A 17,471-nucleotide genomic window follows, 5' to 3' on the forward strand; every position below is an offset into this window, starting at 1 on the left:
TTGCAGCAGTTACCCAATGAGTGTCCAGAAAAGACTCTGAAAGGCCGCTTTTCTGGCTTTCACTGGGATTGTGCTGGGCCATCCGTGCAGACATGCCGTTTTTGTTTTTAACGCAATGGCCTTGAGAAGGTGGTTCTCGCTTTAGTTTGGGGGGTAAATGGGGCTAGAGCCGTTGTAGCTATTGGTTTAGCACGTATTTTGTGCGTCGTGTCTACCACGTATCTGCCTGCCGTTCACGCGTGTACTCTGCTGGGGGCTCGCTTTGTGTGGTTGAAAAGTGATGAAGGGTGAAGAGCTTCATGTATAACTTGATATGAATTTACCTGTGTGGTTTCCGGCGCGGTCGATGCAAGATCGTGGAACGCCACTGCCTGGAGTTGGCCACAGCCAACTGCGTGCTGTGTGTACTTGCCCGCCACTGATGACCGCTTGGAACACCTGGGTAAGCGAATTAATTCGAAATGTCTGGTCTCTTTAAATATTTGGATCTATTTTTCTGGACAGTGACACTCTGAGTGTATTGTGCAGGCCTACCTATTATTCTCCGAACGTCACATTAGTGTCAAGCCATGTTTCACAGTAGTTGAAGTAGAACTTTCAAACTCGGTTTTATACTGTTCTTGCTTGACCCTAGTGCCTTTATAGCTAAGAGCCAAGCTCGAAGTCAAGCTAAGAGACAAATAGCCACGAAGTTTTCATGATTGTGCGCTGTGATCTGTATTCGTAAATTTTAATTCCATAATTTCCCGTTTTCACTTTCAGCTTGCCTTCGAAAGTAAATTGAGATTTTCAAGCACGCTCAAGAAGAAAGTCAAATTCCTAAGGGAATTTCTACTTGCAGTGGTGACACCGGCATTTTCAGCGGACTCGCCGTATACAGAAAGGTTCAGTTAAACATGCGGTCAATGCACGCAAAATTACGGAAATTTCAGAGGTGAGTAAAATAGTTTTCGTAAGAGGCAAAGTTTCAGAGTCAATTCAAAACATTTTTATTCCTGTAACATTATTCAGTTATGAGCCGCGTATGGGAAGCTTTAACGTCGCAATCACAGTGTGAGCTTTGTCGACAAAATCATTGTCATGAGCTTGCTGTTATGTACGAGTTGAAATTTTAAAACGGTCCATTTTAACAGGTACCGAATGAATTTCTCATTTTTATGTTTGCCAGGTTTAACCCGTCCCGCAGACATTGTTGGCTCGTGCATTGTGCTCGATGACGTGAAGAGTCTGGTATGCGACAAACAGCCCATCGAAATCTTAAAGATAGAACCAGGCATGTCACTGAAAAAAATTATTGTGCTTTGTTTGTGTATGTACTAGGTTAAGTAAGGGCTGCTTTTGGCAGTTTCTTGGCTTCAATCAAGCGATTGGTAAATGTGCTGGTATGAACTATATTCTACAGGTAAAAAAATGGTGAAGAATTTGTTAGTTAAAATTCGCTTCATTTGAGCTAAGTTCAGGTCACAATTCACGTGCTGTTTAAAAATTAAGCGACAACAAAAGTGTATGTATAGCGCCGATTTTATAGTTCCTGTGTGCGTTTTTTCACGGATCGCTCTTTCATAAAGAGAAGCTTTTTCGGAAGTTAATAATAAAATGCCTCACTCAATTTCTGAAATTCTTGTAAATCGTTTCTTCTAATCAGCTACCTGGTAAATTCTTGATTTCATACAAACTGCTTAACCTCAAAGCACTCCACTCTGAATCCCTCACCTAATTTTCTTGACGACCGTGTATATAAGTAATCGCACTGACAGAATGTAAATCAGCAGCTTAATTGTAAGATTTGCCAGATGCAACTGTGTAAGATGCTGTATAACTGTTGTCCCTGCACTAATTTTCATGACGTTTGTATTTATGACTATAAAATTTAAGAAACAATCTATAACGGTTTTATTCTCCGAGTTGTACTCAGTTTTCCACGGTGCATGACGAAGATGTCACACCAGAGTCGCAATGTGGGGCTTTTGAATCAGTGAACCGAGGCCTTTGTAATACTTACTAAAGGTGTAAGAGATAAATTTTATTTGCTAGATGCGTTATTCCCGTGCTCCAAAGAATGTGTTTCTGATGATCAGAAAGTGTTTAAAAATAAAGCTGAAAAGAGACTAAAATTTCAGTGCTTTATTTGTTATTCATTGGCAGCTGCTTGGAGGGCATACTGGTTGTCCAGCGTAAAATAGCTAGGTACAAAAATCCACTCCCAGTTTTCATCCTGCATTATTTGCCAACTAGAGTACATTAGATTGCGTCAGCACATAATGAGCTTGCTAGATGCACTGTAAATATATGCAAAACACACTGCCAATTTTCAGTGGTGCTCATACAGGAAATATGTGTCGTTGGGTGCGACGTCGAAAGAGTAGCGAGTGAAATTATGAACGCTTGTTTCTTGTTGTTTAATGACTACCGGTAATATAAACCGTTTTCTTTAACTATAATGTTGCTACAGAAAACTCATTTCGCACTGTAACAGTGCAGCGTACAATTGCAAGACTACAAGTGAAAGTTGATTTTTGTTATTAGCCAATTGTTGCCGAGGGTATATACATGCCCTCCAAACAGGTGCCAAACACATACAGCTTCAGAAATATCTTCTTTCAGCGCTCATTTTATCTGACTTCTAACGGTCAGAATAAAAGATTTAAAGGAGCAAGAGAATACCAAATTAAGCAAGTAAAACTCCTCTCTAACATCTTCTCTCAACGTGAAAAAAGGGGCCAGTCAAGGATAGGAAGCGTGGTTTGCCTAGCATGAAAGCACACCATGCTTGGACTAGGCATGCACTCCCAGGTACTCACGCTTGCCTCACGTGAACTTTTAGAGAGTATGAATAGCGGATCTGGGTGGTTTAGTTAACACACACGTCATGTTTTGTTACCTCAGACACGGGAATGCAAGAAGCTTTTTAGCTCGCAAGGGCTTTTTTTCATTGGCCAATCGCTTTTTTGCTCAGCGCTGGGTAGAAGTTTATCGAGCATTTCTATCGTTACAGGTCCAAAAATAGTTTCACCGTTATTCAAACAAAAGCATGGTTGGGCACCAAGGCGAGAACAAGTGCAAGCGGAAAATCTTCGTATGTCTGATACTAAAGCTTCACTTCAATGAATTTGCCCTGAATGAAGACCATTCAAACCTTACAATTGCGCGTCGATTGCTGAGCTCCTTTGACTTGTAGAGGAAGTGTACAACGGCGTGCCACATGCATTACGAATATAATAACTATAGAGCCAAGTTGCTAATTCTTTGCAATTATATTTTGAATAAATATTTTTGGGACGTGGTGTGGACAGAAATTTAGTTAGTTTGATTTCCTGTTGCGCCAGCCTTTCTCGAATTGGTATAAAAAAGGAAGTGCACAAGCTAGCGCGCCATGTGGAATACTGCAGCTCGGGCACTTCTTACAGAGTCTAAACAGTGTATATATAAAAAAGAGATGTAGCAGTCAGTATTCGACAGCCGGCTTGGCAAGCTCTTGAAGTAGTTCTGTGTTAAGTTTTTCCACGTTTTATCAAAGAGAGAGGCGCCTATAGAAGTATGGAGCTTATTTTAAGTCCCTATATTAAAGCTTGCGTCACTTGATTGGTTAAAAAGTAATCAATCAGGAAACAATAAAAGAACAAACAAGGCTTATGTGGAGCCAGCCAGCCCTGGAGGCTTTCACGTTTCCATATTCACAGTTTGTTTCACAATGGTGAGGCGTAAAATACCCTATATAATTCATGATTTCACAAATTTCACCTCAGAAACAGCAGTGTATGTCGAAAGACATAGAAATGCAAGAAAAAAGTTTTGAGCTATTCAGATTTACTCAAGCAGCTCGCCCTCAGGCAACGTGTTAGAAAGGGCTGTGTTTATTGGAGGGTGTTTGTGCGATTGCGACAAAATGTATTGCAAGTGTCATGATTCAAACGAATGAGTTGTGTTACGCCACTTTTTTTCTGTGAAATAGAAGCCATAATTTTTTCTATAACATTGTTTCTCTGCTCGTACATCAAATAGAATTAAAAAAAATGCAAGCATGCTAAATTAACTTATCAGATTACTTATCATAACTTAAAGACTAACGAAAAAAATGCGGCGATCAAGGTTGAATTACACTATTCATTTTAAACGAGGCTCTTTTAAAATTTTCACTCGCGAAAAGTTCTAGAGTTAAGCAAGCAGTGGCCCAGTAAATTGTGTCGGGCATTAGCTGTTGTGTTTCTGCACTCAGGTAAAGTGCAATGGCCACGTAGCAAGCACAATGCCGCAAAAGATACGAATAATTTTTGTAGTACTTTATTTTGAATCACTGCACTGTTTACGGTGTTGACGGTGTTCGGCATATGTCAACGAGATCATGGCCGAGATTGCCACCCTGTGTTGCCCTCGTGAATTTAATAAAATAGGGTGTAAGGCGTAGCACGGAGAGTTTAATTGAGGGGTCCAAGCGCTAATATTAACTCATCTAATTGTTTCCGAAGGTTCCGTCTCCCACATGCATTATACACACTGTATAGATAGGCTTCGACTATGGAGATATATTCTTTGTACTGTCAAGAGCACGAGTGCGGAAACGGTGACGTGCTACCTGTTTCATTCGAAAGCGGAGTGGTGAGCCGGTGACGTACAAGCAAGCAGCCTTTCATCCCTGATTACTTTGGCAATCGATATTGGCACGCACTGTTTTCAGAGACGAGGCGCGAAGCGGCGCGTTGCCGAGGACGGCAGTGCGCGTCACTTTCCCGGGCTCGCCAAACAGTGCCCCTGCACGCTGGAGGCGGGAATCTCCGCCGGTCCGGAAGCATTTCTCGAGCCGTCGATATTTTGCGCTTTATCTCGTCGGCCGCTTTTCACAGATCAGAGCAGCGTCCTCGCTCTCGGCTGCTCTTATCCTCCCCGGCAGCGCGCAAGAAGCCCAACACGCGAAAGCCCGCATTTGCATAAGCGGTCGTTGCAGACAGCTCGCACGACGAACGGTTGTTTGGCTTCGCTGACTACCCGCGGTGCGATCGTCGCTCGGCTTAAGCGTTCAAAACGCGCAAACGATGAGACAAAAGGAGAGCGCTGCCTGCCGCTGTCGCTTCGACACGCTTATGGAAGTCGCCTGCCCGCGTCGCGTGGTTGAGTCGAATCCGCGTCGACGTTCGGCCGACGTCACCTCGTGCGGGTATTACAAGAGGCGCACATGCTGTCTGTCGACCAGCATTCGTGTATTCGAAAAAAAAAGTGGTGTGGTGACTGCTAAGAGAAAAAAAAATCAATATATTAATTGTGTTTTGCTTTCTCAAGCCGCAATCATCTATAGTTACCGAGAGGGCACGTGCGCGCGTACGTGTGAGGGGCGGGGGAGGTGAAAGAACGGGGAACTATTGACATCAATCATTGAGTACAGCGATGCTCTCCCAAACTACTCGAGGTCATTTATTTATTTATTTACTTATTTATTTCATTATTTATTGTATTCTACTGCAATACGAAAGCAACCGCGACAATAAGGAATGGCCGCAACTCGCGGCCTTGTGCAACTACAACATGCACGTTCACCCACAAAGTCAGTATTCAATGCCTATACAATGTGGGAGTGGTATCGGCAAGAACAGTGGTGCTCATCCCCTATCCTCATCGCTTAACTCATGGGGTATGCATAAGAACTCACGAGAGAATGTCAGTGCCGTATAAGTTACTAGCCATTACGGTGAGCGGGCAGCCACTCGTTTTGTGCTTATCGCCGTCACGTAGCACCTGATACTATCACGAGCTGGCAGCTGACCAATAATCTCTCGTATACCCTAAGACAGTAACACCGACTGCAAAAGGTTTTCGATAAGATAACAATGAAAACGACTCAGTATACAGACATATAGTTTGGCCATGCAGCTTGAACTACTGCAAGGAAAAAAGAGGGCAGTTTCCGAAAGGGAAAGGTTTGCAGAAGCCAGTCTAGACTACAGCCTCCAATCTCGCTCGCAACTTCTCTTTCGCCTCGAATCCTCTCAGACATTGTCAGAATATATATATATATATATATATATACTCTGACAATGTTTGATATATATATATATATATATATATATATATATATCTTGGCATAGGCAAACGTTTCGCAATAGTAGCAACAAAAATAAAAAGAAAACCAGTAAGAAAGAAAAAGCAAATGATACTACAGGCAGCATCGCATGTCGAGGGACCAGTGCCACTAATCATATTTGTGCCTCATTATTCTATCGAAGCGAGAGAGTTTGCCTGCGTTAATAATTCAGTGGAGAGCTGACCTGTAGAATTCACTTAGCAGAGGCCTGTGACACGAGCGAACGAATTACGGCTCTGGGACGTGTGAGTCCCGGCATGATACCAATCAAATACAAGCGAAAACAGTTAGGCGTGGCTCAGCGAAAGAATAAAAAAAAGCCTGCCATGCGGACACTGAACGAGAGCGTCATATAAGAATGGTAACGGTCATTTTGCTCCCGTGACAGTTACATTAAATTTAACTGAGGGCACGTTTCGTGCGTTCGTCTCCGGCGACCTCCCGCAGCCTCGCTTTCATGCCTCAGCCTTCACCGGAAATTGATCATATGAGGGCACAAATTATTTGCATGAAGCTCATCTGGGACAGCTTGGTAAACTCTAAAAGGCAGATGCCATGGACTTTTTATGGTCTGATGCGACAAGAAAGCATCGATTGATCGCAGAAGATATTTCGCATTACAATACAGAAAGTAGCCAGAGAAATTCGCAACAGCACATTAACGGTTTGATAGGTTATCGGAGTCCAAATGCACTCTGCTGAAAAGGTGATGCTATGCATTGCTGGTTACGGCTAAAAGTGGCTTTCACGAAGTCATTTTCTGTAGTATATGAATGGCGACAACGACTGTGACGACTGTGGTATCAAGGAGGCTTTGCCGCACGTTTTATGCGTCTGTCCCGCTACGCTACGCCGGGACGCTCACTCGCGATCACTCTTGATCGTCTTGACAACAGACTGATGTCAGAACCAAGCATTATATAATAATAATAATAATAATAATAATAATAATAATAATAATAATAATAATAATAATAATAATAATAATAATAATAATAATAATAATAATAATAATATAACTATTATTGTTATGATTGGTGTCACACGTCTCACAACCACGACATATTAAGAAGGACGCTGGAGTTGAGGGCTCCGGAAATTTTGACTATCTGGTGTTTTGTAACGCGTACCTGCGCTAAGTTCAAGGGCCTCTAGTCGTTCGTATCCATCGAAATACTACCGCTGCTGCCGGAATTCGATCCGGCGACCTTCCGGTAAGCAGTCGAGTGCCACAACCTCTCGACTACCATGGCCGGTTGGAATGTCATCGTGATAAAGAAGCGAAGATAAAGGAGACAAACGCAGCGTTATAATTTTCAAGGACAACGGACCTGCAGAAGCGACTTTAATCTGCTAGTAATGTCGTATTGACGTTATGTGACAGGCCGAAAGGGGTGTCGGACTGTCACATTGTCTTCATGTTCCTCTTTCTTTCTCTCTCTTTACACCTGTAGCTTCCTAACTCCCATCCAGTGTAGCATAGCAGACCGGTATTCTAAACTGGTTAACTTTCCTGAATTTCCCCTTTCCGCTACTTTCTCTCCATCTTTTGCACTAACCTGAATGCAAAAGGAAGCTGCTCTGCTTTGATTCGCTAATTTGTTCACTGATTGGTAGTCATCTACGTGTCCTAGGCTAGCAAGCAGAAAACGAAACGATATACTCTCATGCAGTGGTGAGAATCGATTTCTGTCCCAAGGGAATATGGGCGCCCAATGAACTTTTAGAAAGCAGTATTTCCTGAGTTTAGTTCCTAACAAACACGGCTTCCTAAAGGAGTTGCATTTTACATTAACTACGCTTGTTTTTGAAAAATGAAGCAGCACGAGAACACAAATTGCACAGAGAAGTAAAGCTTTCTTCTTAAACGTATTAGCATTTGCCTAATACCACACCACCGAAAAGTTCTACAAGAGCATCACTGCTCGTAAAACCCTTGAAAGATGATTTTGTTGTGGAAACCTTCAGCGCAACAATTGGCAGTTTCTATCGTCAGGACAAAGGTACTTTTTAGCTAGCGCAATATCAGAAACACCACTGAGCACCGCAGAGGGTGAGCACTGTTCAGAACTGAAGGCGACCGTCTGGCACTAAATATGTGTACGTGACAACTTCTTGCTGATGGCTTTGTTGTGAATTATGCTCTTAAGTCTTAATTCCGAAATTCGCACCTGCGTGTGTAGAAGAGTATGCCGCCAAAGCTTTTTTTTTTACCTTCATGTGAGCAGGACTGCATCCACTGGCATCTAGGCGAAAAACATACAAATAAACCTAACAAGAAAGAGGTGGATCTTCTGTTTACGTTTCATGATGTACACTGGAGTTGAAGCAGTAAAGGAAATGCACAACTCTGATGCCAATGTTAGCCATTCTACGTAGTCTTTCGAAGTCCAACAAACTCAATACTACTTATCCCAAGATTGTGGGTTCGGGCCTCGCTGTAGAAAATTCCGTTCCTTCTTCCACTGTGATTGCTCTTTATTTAAGTCATATATACAACATTACATTTAATAAACAAAAACAAAAAGTAATATTCTCAATGTAATCATTAACAGAGTTGTTTGTTGGCTTCCCACGATTGTATCGAACAAAGAAACAAGCCCCGAATTCTCCTTTATTTTTTAAGACTGTGGCGGTTATTTGGGGATATAATGCATCACCTTGCCTAACCATTTTCTTAAGCAGTAATACTCCGCTTTCAACCTCAAGAATGAAAGTAGCCTCTGGAAGCTTTAAAATATTTTCATACATTCACGCAAGCTTCTTGTTCTTCGTTATGTAGCCCCTCCACACTTCTGATGTTTCTAACGGCAGTCACTCATTGTAGCTAAACAATGATAGTTACGAGAAGAGCTGAAGTCGTTACACTCGTTGGATCCAAATAGACTTGTCACCGCAGGCTCTCCATGTTTTCACAGAATCCTAGATCGTTATTTCAGAGTTCCCTACATGAAATACACTTACACATAGACACTTGCATGCTTTGTCAAGCTCTTAAACTTGTGCAACTATCTGTCCAGGTACAAATCTGCGTAACTTCTTAGGCATACCGACACTCCTGGCAACTAACAAGTCGAACAGGGAACCTCAAAGCAAGACAGCAATGTAGAGTGCCGAGAAGTGGGCTCGACGCATATACGTGAACAGTCATCCAGGGCTGCATGCTCTAATGCCTCGATGAATCACAGCGCAGATTAACTAAGACCTGAGAAAACATGGCTTGTCATCATTAAGATCTCGACGCTGCTCGTGCTCGTACTATACTCTGTCTTACCACTTTGGTTCAGCCCTATTAAAGCTATGGGGTGTAAGAAAACGCGTTATTCTAAGGTCGCAGGTTCGGTTCCTGCCCACAACAAGTTATCTTTTCACCCACTTTTCTTTCTTCACAACTACATTATAATTCGGTCTAATAACTTCCCCTACACTTCCGTTGGTATTATTGTCTGTTATATATACATAGATATATATAAGTGGACTAGCCTGGTACACATCAGTCTGATATACTTCTATAGGGAAACAAATTTAATTAGCTGAAAGGTTTTGAAATTTTATTTACTATCCAACCATGCCAAGAGTGCTTTATTACTAGTCGTTCAAGAACAGTGAAAATCGCACCCATGAGCCTTTTTTGAAGAGGCGCACACGCAGCAAGCGCAAGCAGACTAGTCTGCCTGTGGTTACGTGCGTGCATCGTGAAGATTTGTCGAGACAGTGGAAGGGCGAGGCGCCTGCAAAACGGCTGCGGGCTATTGCAGCATCTTCTCGTTTGCCTTTCGCGTCAGGGGTCTCTATAGGCACTCACACGAGTCCAGCTTTCCAGTTTTTTTCAGTGACAGTTTCGGCTAATAATAACAACAGTCACAAAAAAGAACGTGAGAGAAGAAAAGAAAAAAGAACAAAAACAAACAAACAAAAAGCGTCGCACAAGCTTTTTGTAAAGCGACGCTGATTGCGCTCGAGCATAGTGCAGTCAGCGGCGCGTGACCACAAGCCGTTTCGCCTTAAATCACCAGCTTTAGAAAGCGCTCCTGGACATCCTGTGCGACAGATGGCTTACCACTGTATATGGAAGAGAACTCGACCGGGGACATATAGCCTAGCCCTTTCTTTCTTTCTTTCTTTCTTTCTTTCTTTCTTTCTTTCTTTCTTTCTTTCTTTCTTTCTTTCTTTCTTTCTTTCTTTCTTTCCTTCTTTCTTTCTTTCTTTCTTTCTTCCTTTCTTTCTTTCTTTCCTTCTTTCTTTCTTTCTTTCTTTCTTTCTTTTTTCTTTCTTTCTTTCTTTCTTTTTTATCTTTCTTTCTTTCTTTCTTTCTTTCTTTCTTCCTTCCTTTCTTTCTTTCTTTCTTTCTTCCAAGAGTTACACCACGATGGTGCACTGGTTATGGGACTCGACCGGTGAACCGAAAGCCGTGTGTGCATTTTAAAGAAGCCCAGCGGGTCGAAAGTTTTGGAGCCCTCTTCTACGGCGTTCGTCATGATCATATCGTGATTTTGGGATGTTAAACCTCAGATATCATTGTTATTATTTCTCCCAGTAGTCTTGGGCTTTACACGTCTCTATTAATCAAGAAAAACACGTGGAAGGGACCTGATATCTTTCGTTTCCCAGAATGACAGGATCGCAGCCCAATCACGCCGTCTGATCATAGGCCATCGCCATGTGTCCGTGTAGACTATGTCACATACTACCATAGTTTGCAATAATGACGTCTTTCTATCTTCTCTCATCTTGAAGATATGTCACAATTATGAGGCTTTGAAGCTGTGGGGCAATTTGACGTTGCGACTAACTGGCCACAAGAGTCACGAAAAAGTGGTGAGAAAGTTCACCAACAAGCTTATAAAGCCCGTGCTAGATATAACGGCTGTTGCACGAATGTTTCACAACGCCGCAATAGCACGGATGGCTGTGCTTCTGCAAACTCACAGGGACAGCACTTAGATACCAGGTATACCCACGCGGGGCTCATTATAAAACTTGCTACGCCCACTGGTTGTTTTCAATTCGCCTGGCGTCACAGGGTCACAAAAAAGAGCCCTTACAGTCTTAATCTCCTACTATGTTGCTTTCAGCAGTAACGACCACCTGCAAACACACCATCCATTTGCTCTCAAGGCAAGCCTAAAAGGTCCATTGTTCGTGTTTTTCCAGAAAAGCGGTTAACGGCGAAAAGGCGACTTTTTCGGGTGAGCGACCAGATCTGTGACCCCAGATAATTTTTAAGAGGATTGCCTCAGTTCTGCACCGGAACTGACCGAGGCTGTCCATATAGCACTCCTACAACTATTGGCCATGTTTCCTTTTTTTTTGTTTTCGCTATACGGGCCGGAAGGCGATCGGTTAAGTGGCTCCAAAGGCTACACCACTACAAAAATTGGGCGATAAAGTGAAAGGAGAGAGCTTTTTTTTTGCTTTTTTGCTTAGCTTTTTTCTTGTATTTTTCAATTGGCGACCACTCAGTATCCGTGTACCGGAAAGCGCTTTCGCGATTTCCCGGCAGCTGGCTGAAATGTATTGACAGGCGATCATCTTTTAGAGAGAGAAGAAGCGTGAAGCTGAATGAAGCCCTCCAACTAAGCAAAGTCTTAGACTCGGCAGCCCTTAGTAAATGGGTGAATGCATTGCGCCCTTTCTTCGGCGCCTTTTTACTGCGTATACGTCTGCGTCACATTGGATTCCAAAAATGTTATTAGTCTATGCAGGTGACTCAATACCTCAAAACAAAACCGCTCGAGATAAGGGCATGGAAACGCAGCCATTTCCCATTTCCCAGCATTATATATATATATATATATATATATATATATATATATATATATATATATATATATAAATTTGGCGCCAATAATTGCGTTTCGGTGGAAAACTATTACCTGCAAATATTCGCCCCTCTCTCTTTTTTTGTTTTATTTCGTTCGTCTATATAGAGTACTTTCTGATATTGGTGCGCGTTATCGGCATCTTGCCTTTCATAGTGACATTAAGTTACACAGAGGAAGAGAAAAGAAAAAACACACTGATCCTTCTCGTCTGTCTTCACATCTCAACGTATGCATTTTCCCGCTCCATAAGCTGCGCTTGAGCCGTGAGACGTTCGTATGTCTTTTTTTGTTTTAGGCTGGTCGCGGCATTGCTTTTAACGCCGCTCAGCAACGAAGACATATATCCTTTCAGCACACAACGGGCTGCTGGAGGACCCACAAGTAAAAAAAGAAATAACAAAACAAGAAGTAGTATTCTGCACCTTACGTCGAGCAAACTTTTGCATTTTTATCACTTTTACTTTAGTACTAGTGCATACATGAAAAAAATAAACACCTTAGAGCCCTAATCAATCGATGCTCAGCTGCGAGAATCGTGCTGAACGTGTCTGTAATAAAGGCATGCCAAATGCGAGAGGACATCTTTTTCTCAACTCGTTATCTGACGTAGTAACGCCGGGTAGCCGATAATAAACGACGACATATAGAAACGGCAAGATTAACTGTCACTGCTACAGGCTTCTAGATCGAGAAAACACGTAAACAGTTGCTGGCGATAAGGGGAACACATGAAAGCCAGAAAGTGTAACATCCTTGTCCTTTCATTCTTGTACTCTCAACAAAAGAGGGGCTACACTACACGAATGTGAGGACTCAATACCTGGGTGTGTTGGTTGAGCATGTTCCTAGGCGAAAGGCCCGACGGTGACGAAAGCCAAGGGTGCCTTTTATAGCAATATTTAACTAGAAAAATAATACGCTTTTGTACTTAGACAAAGTATATCGGTGTGAAAGATTCGAATTGGCGGAGACGCTCACCTCTCGGTCTTCTGTTGAAATTGCAAGTGTAGAGATGATTTTCGCGCAGGTTCTGTCTCCTATCTTCTCTAATCTCAGTTAGACGTTGTTACAAGTGTATTAGGTCAATTATTCATGCAAAATGAATTGTTGAAGCAGGCTGTTGTTGCTTGAGTGTAATGTCAGCATTATGAAACAAGGGCTACTTATAGGCTAGACCATTCGCACATTATTTTTTTATTGAGATGGTATAAAGAAATTTTAGGTTGATTAGCTTATAAGCCACCTGCTTTGACGAAAGTGCGTTGAGAGTGCTGCAATTCGTATGTGTCTTCCTCGTTTCGTCCTGTCTTCTTTGCGCAACAACTGGTACCTTTTCCCCTCAGGTGTTCTTTTACCCTCCCCGGTGGAGGGTAGCTTATAGCAGGCTCAGACTTGGTTAACCATCCTGCATATCGGTATTCGCAGTCTCTATTTCGCTGATACAATATCATTAGCACTGAAATAGTTGTTTAACATGATTGCAACTACATGCACACCGATTAACTACGTGGGCGTTGTCTGCATGAACAACACTTTTCTTTAGCTTAGACGTCATTGAAAGTGACATATTGTGTGTGTGGGCATCTCCCTTTGTCTTTCATCATGACTTCATCTTTCACCTCAGAACAGTATCAATGCCATTCGTTTGATGATAACTTTTGATAAGCCAACAAGGTCTTTATACTTGGTGTAGAACAAGCGTACACAAATTCGCAAGTACCGAAGATAACGCAGCTATCACACAAGGAACATGACAACCGCAGGTTGACTGTTGCGTCTCGTCTTCCCTCCCCCCTTTCTCCGCACTCACTCTTTCTTGCTTTTTATACTTCAAAATGTGGCCGTCTTCTCTACGCATGTTGACGTATTGCTTGCGCAAAAAAAAAAAAGATTGCAATCTGCGCAACTTCACCGAATGAGTCATTAGAAGCAAAAAGAAATGTACCGAGAGAATAGGAATGAACTGGATAATAGAATGCACTTGCTACATTTTATTCGAGAAAAAAATGGGGCTTATTGTTGTAGTTTATTTTATTTATTCCAGTTTTATGACGCGCATGTTTTAATTGTAATATATCTGCGGGTTTAACATCCCAAAACGATGATCTGATTATGAGAGACGCCGTAGTGGAGGGCTCCGAAAATTTCGACTAGCTGCGGTTTTTGAACGTGCACCGAAATATAAGCACACGGGCCTCAAACATTTCAGCCTCCATTGAAAACGCCGCTCCTGCAGCCGGGATTCGATCTTATGACCTGTGGGCTAGCAGTAGGATGCCATAACCACTAAAACACTGCGGCGGGGCACGCTCATTCTTTCCGTCGTAACCAATATGGCATTATTTTTAGTTCACAGTCTTGGGTATAACATAGTTTTAAATGAGAAGACTTTAAACACCAGCGCATATAAAGATTTATTAGTAAGACTCAATGTTGAAGGCTCATCCCATTTTCGGTAATGAAAGAACGTAAGGGTATCATGTTGTTTATATTCAGATAAAATATCATATCAGAGGAATATCTCATACTACCCTTGTGCGAAAGTATTTTGGCATGACGCCAGGACACGAAACAAATATCCGACAAACGGTTGTATCATCCTCGAGAGCGTCGACATCTGTATATAAGCAGCAAAATGTAAAGGGCTCCAGCAGCCTTGAGTTTTCATAAATGCTTGCCGCCATTTAGACGTTGTGCGACGTATCCTGACGTATTCACCAGATGGTTTCATTCATTACAGAACAAATGTATCGTTGCATGTCCCTTATAGGACCAGCAAAGAGCCTGCGCATATTGCTAATTACCTCCTCATCTGCTAACCCCAAATAGTTCTTGTTTCAATTGTTTCCTAAAGGCGGTAAGTTTTCAGTTTGGTACCGCATGTCTCTGGTTCCGCTCGCTTGTAAAAAACTTCAAAGGGGAAAAATTGGCCCAAATTCGCATGTTACACTGCAAATGCCATCGAAAGACGATAGTCTTGCGTCTGGAAAGAGTGAGCAAAACGTTTATTTGATGTTTGGCGCAAGGAAATCTGTGAATGGTATTCTGGAGGCGCCGCGTTTAGAGTGCATCGAAAGTGTAGCGGAGGCGAACGAGCACATCAAGGCACGTTATACACGAGCGCCATCTAGCAGTTATCTTCGAAAACGAAGGCATGCGCAACCGCAGAGAAAGATGCGCGCCTGTCTCAGAGAGGATAAGGTGTGGAACGCAAAGCGACAGGCAGGTGCCACCACCGGGTCGTCGTAGCAAAGCGTTGGAAATGCTTTCCTTTTTGAGCATCGCGTTGCACTTTCAGCGCAGCACGATAAACACTACAGTCCTTAGAGTTTCTTGTGCCTGCTTCTTCTAGTATAAAGGCAGACATACAAAACATCGGCGTGTTGTTATGGGGCCTCAGATATGCGCAATAATTGCTTTCTAATTGACAATCGCACAACTATGAACGCTAAACCTTGAGCAATATTGGCGGGCGCTGTGGATGGGCTTGGCCGTTTGGTGCCGTTTGAGGTATCGTTAAGGGTGGACAAACGGACAAATGTACAGACAGACAAAAATTTTACCGTCGAAGGTCCCCAAGATAGACTATCGTCTTTAATAAATAGCGCCACCTTCACTGCCACTGCAGCTAAACACAGATGTCTGTTGTCACTATGTACGCTGAGGCCACGGGCTTGCCGATTTCCTTTTAACCACATCCTCTTAACTGTCGTGGTTGCCCCGCCGCGGTGGTCTAGTGGCTAAGGTACTCGGCTGCTGACACGCAGGTCGCGGGTTCGATTCCCGGCTGCGGCGGCTGCATTTCCGATGGAGGCGGAAATGTTGTAGGCCCGTGTACTCAGATTTGGGTGGACGTTAAAGAACCCCAGGTGGTCAAAATTTCCGGAGCCCTCCACTACGGCGTCTCTCATAACCAAATGGTGGTTTTGGGACGTTAAACCCCGCAAATCAATCAATCAACTGTCGTGGCTAAATAGATATTCTACTAACGCACAAAGAAAGTTCAAATGAACGAGAAAGCGAAGAATTGAGAGAAGTTAACTTTTTATTTCTCGAAGAGAAATAACAGATAACGGCCTTCCTCGTAATAATAATAATAACAATAATAATAATAAAATTAATATTAAAAGAGCAATAACAATTGTAATATATTCATAATATTATTAATATACTACTTCTACAATAATAGTGAACAATCCAATTCCGTGCCATTTTCTCTCGAGCACGCAGGCATGGAGGGCTACATTCACCGATGTAAACAAGTTTGCACCCTTAAGGGTTCAATGCGTGTCTATAACTAACACCCTACAATAAGGAAATCCAAAATCTAGATGGGAGCCGACAGATGGAAACAACGTTGTGGGGTAATCAGGGTTAACAGTGGAAGTGCCTCAGACTGGCCGGTCGACGTTTTGATAGGAGGACCTATCTTTTTCAAAGGCGCCGTGTCATCGTTGGCGTGTTAGTTTTAAAGGGATTAGTGATTATGTTAACTCCTAGTGGTGCAGGAACACGCGCCACCACCAGGAATTGACGTCACCACTAATCCCTTTAAAACTATTACGCCAAGGATGACATGGTGCCTTTGAAAAAGATAGGTCATCCTATCGAAACGTCGGCCAGCCAGTGTGAGGCACTTCCACTGTTAACCCTGATTATCCCACTACCCTACGATAAGAGTGTTTTAACAAACTAAAAAATTCATGTGATGGGTGTTTTCGAGTTTGAGGACGCCCTTGACATGATTGTTGCAGGGTGTTCGTTATAGACAAATAAAGATCTCTTAAGGGTGCAAATCGCAGCTTGATAGAACTCAAAGAACAATAGAAATAATGACTTCACACGTTTTTCTATGCCACACTAGCCGAAATAAGACGAGCGGACGCGATTCCGCACACTGCGTACTCGTCGTGAAATGGCAAAGTTGAAGCGGAGCACTCCACATTAGCACTGGAACCTGATCAGCAGCGTCCATTCGAGGGAAAAGAGGTAAGGCGTCTGCGCCACCACGCGGAAACGCGTCGCTTCCATGGCAAGCGCGCGACTAATGGCTTGCTCGATACTCACCACAAAATTATACGACTATGGCGCGCACCGGTACAGCATACCATGATGCCATCTCATGCGGTCATGGTATTCATGGTATAGTTGTGCACGGCTATAAACTGAACAAAACACTGAAAAAATAAATGGGCAGGTAAAAGAAGAAGGCCCGCGACCATGAGAAAGAGAGGGGAGGACAAAGGGTTGCACAGTATGTTCCCAACGCGACCCTGTCAGGGTCAAGCCGTGCTTTGAAGCAACATCTCTGCGCATCGTCACATGCATGAGCGACAGTGCGCGAAATGAGCAGGCGTCGTCGGATGGCGACGAGGCGTGACACCACTGGTTGTACACAGCTGTCGGTTGGCTGAGTAAAGCAGGAATGACGAAATAAAATGCAACGCAAGAGGCTGCAGCCTGCAATCTCAGCGTACGACTGAAAACGCGTGGGCAGACTCCGCCAAGTTCATTTGTCATCCGCGTATCTGTGTTCGATATCTCACGACGTATGTTCAGTGTTGCGCGGGAGA

The 17,471-nt window shown here is 43.0% G+C and overlaps 1 long non-coding RNA gene across 1 annotated transcript in view; it reads right to left on the reverse strand.

Moving 5' to 3' along the window:
• Window positions 1–327: 327 nt before the first annotated feature.
• LOC142777056 (uncharacterized) overlaps window positions 328–17,471 on the reverse strand; it is a 370,328-nt gene continuing 353,184 nt past the window's right edge. Inside the window, exon 4 of the long non-coding RNA XR_012887906.1 lies at window positions 328–438. This is a non-coding gene — a long non-coding RNA (uncharacterized LOC142777056). The remainder of the gene's footprint in view (window positions 439–17,471) is intronic.

This window comes from Rhipicephalus microplus, chromosome X (genome assembly GCF_043290135.1).
Source record: "Rhipicephalus microplus isolate Deutch F79 chromosome X, USDA_Rmic, whole genome shotgun sequence".
Classification (NCBI taxonomy): Eukaryota; Metazoa; Arthropoda; class Arachnida; order Ixodida; family Ixodidae; genus Rhipicephalus; species Rhipicephalus microplus.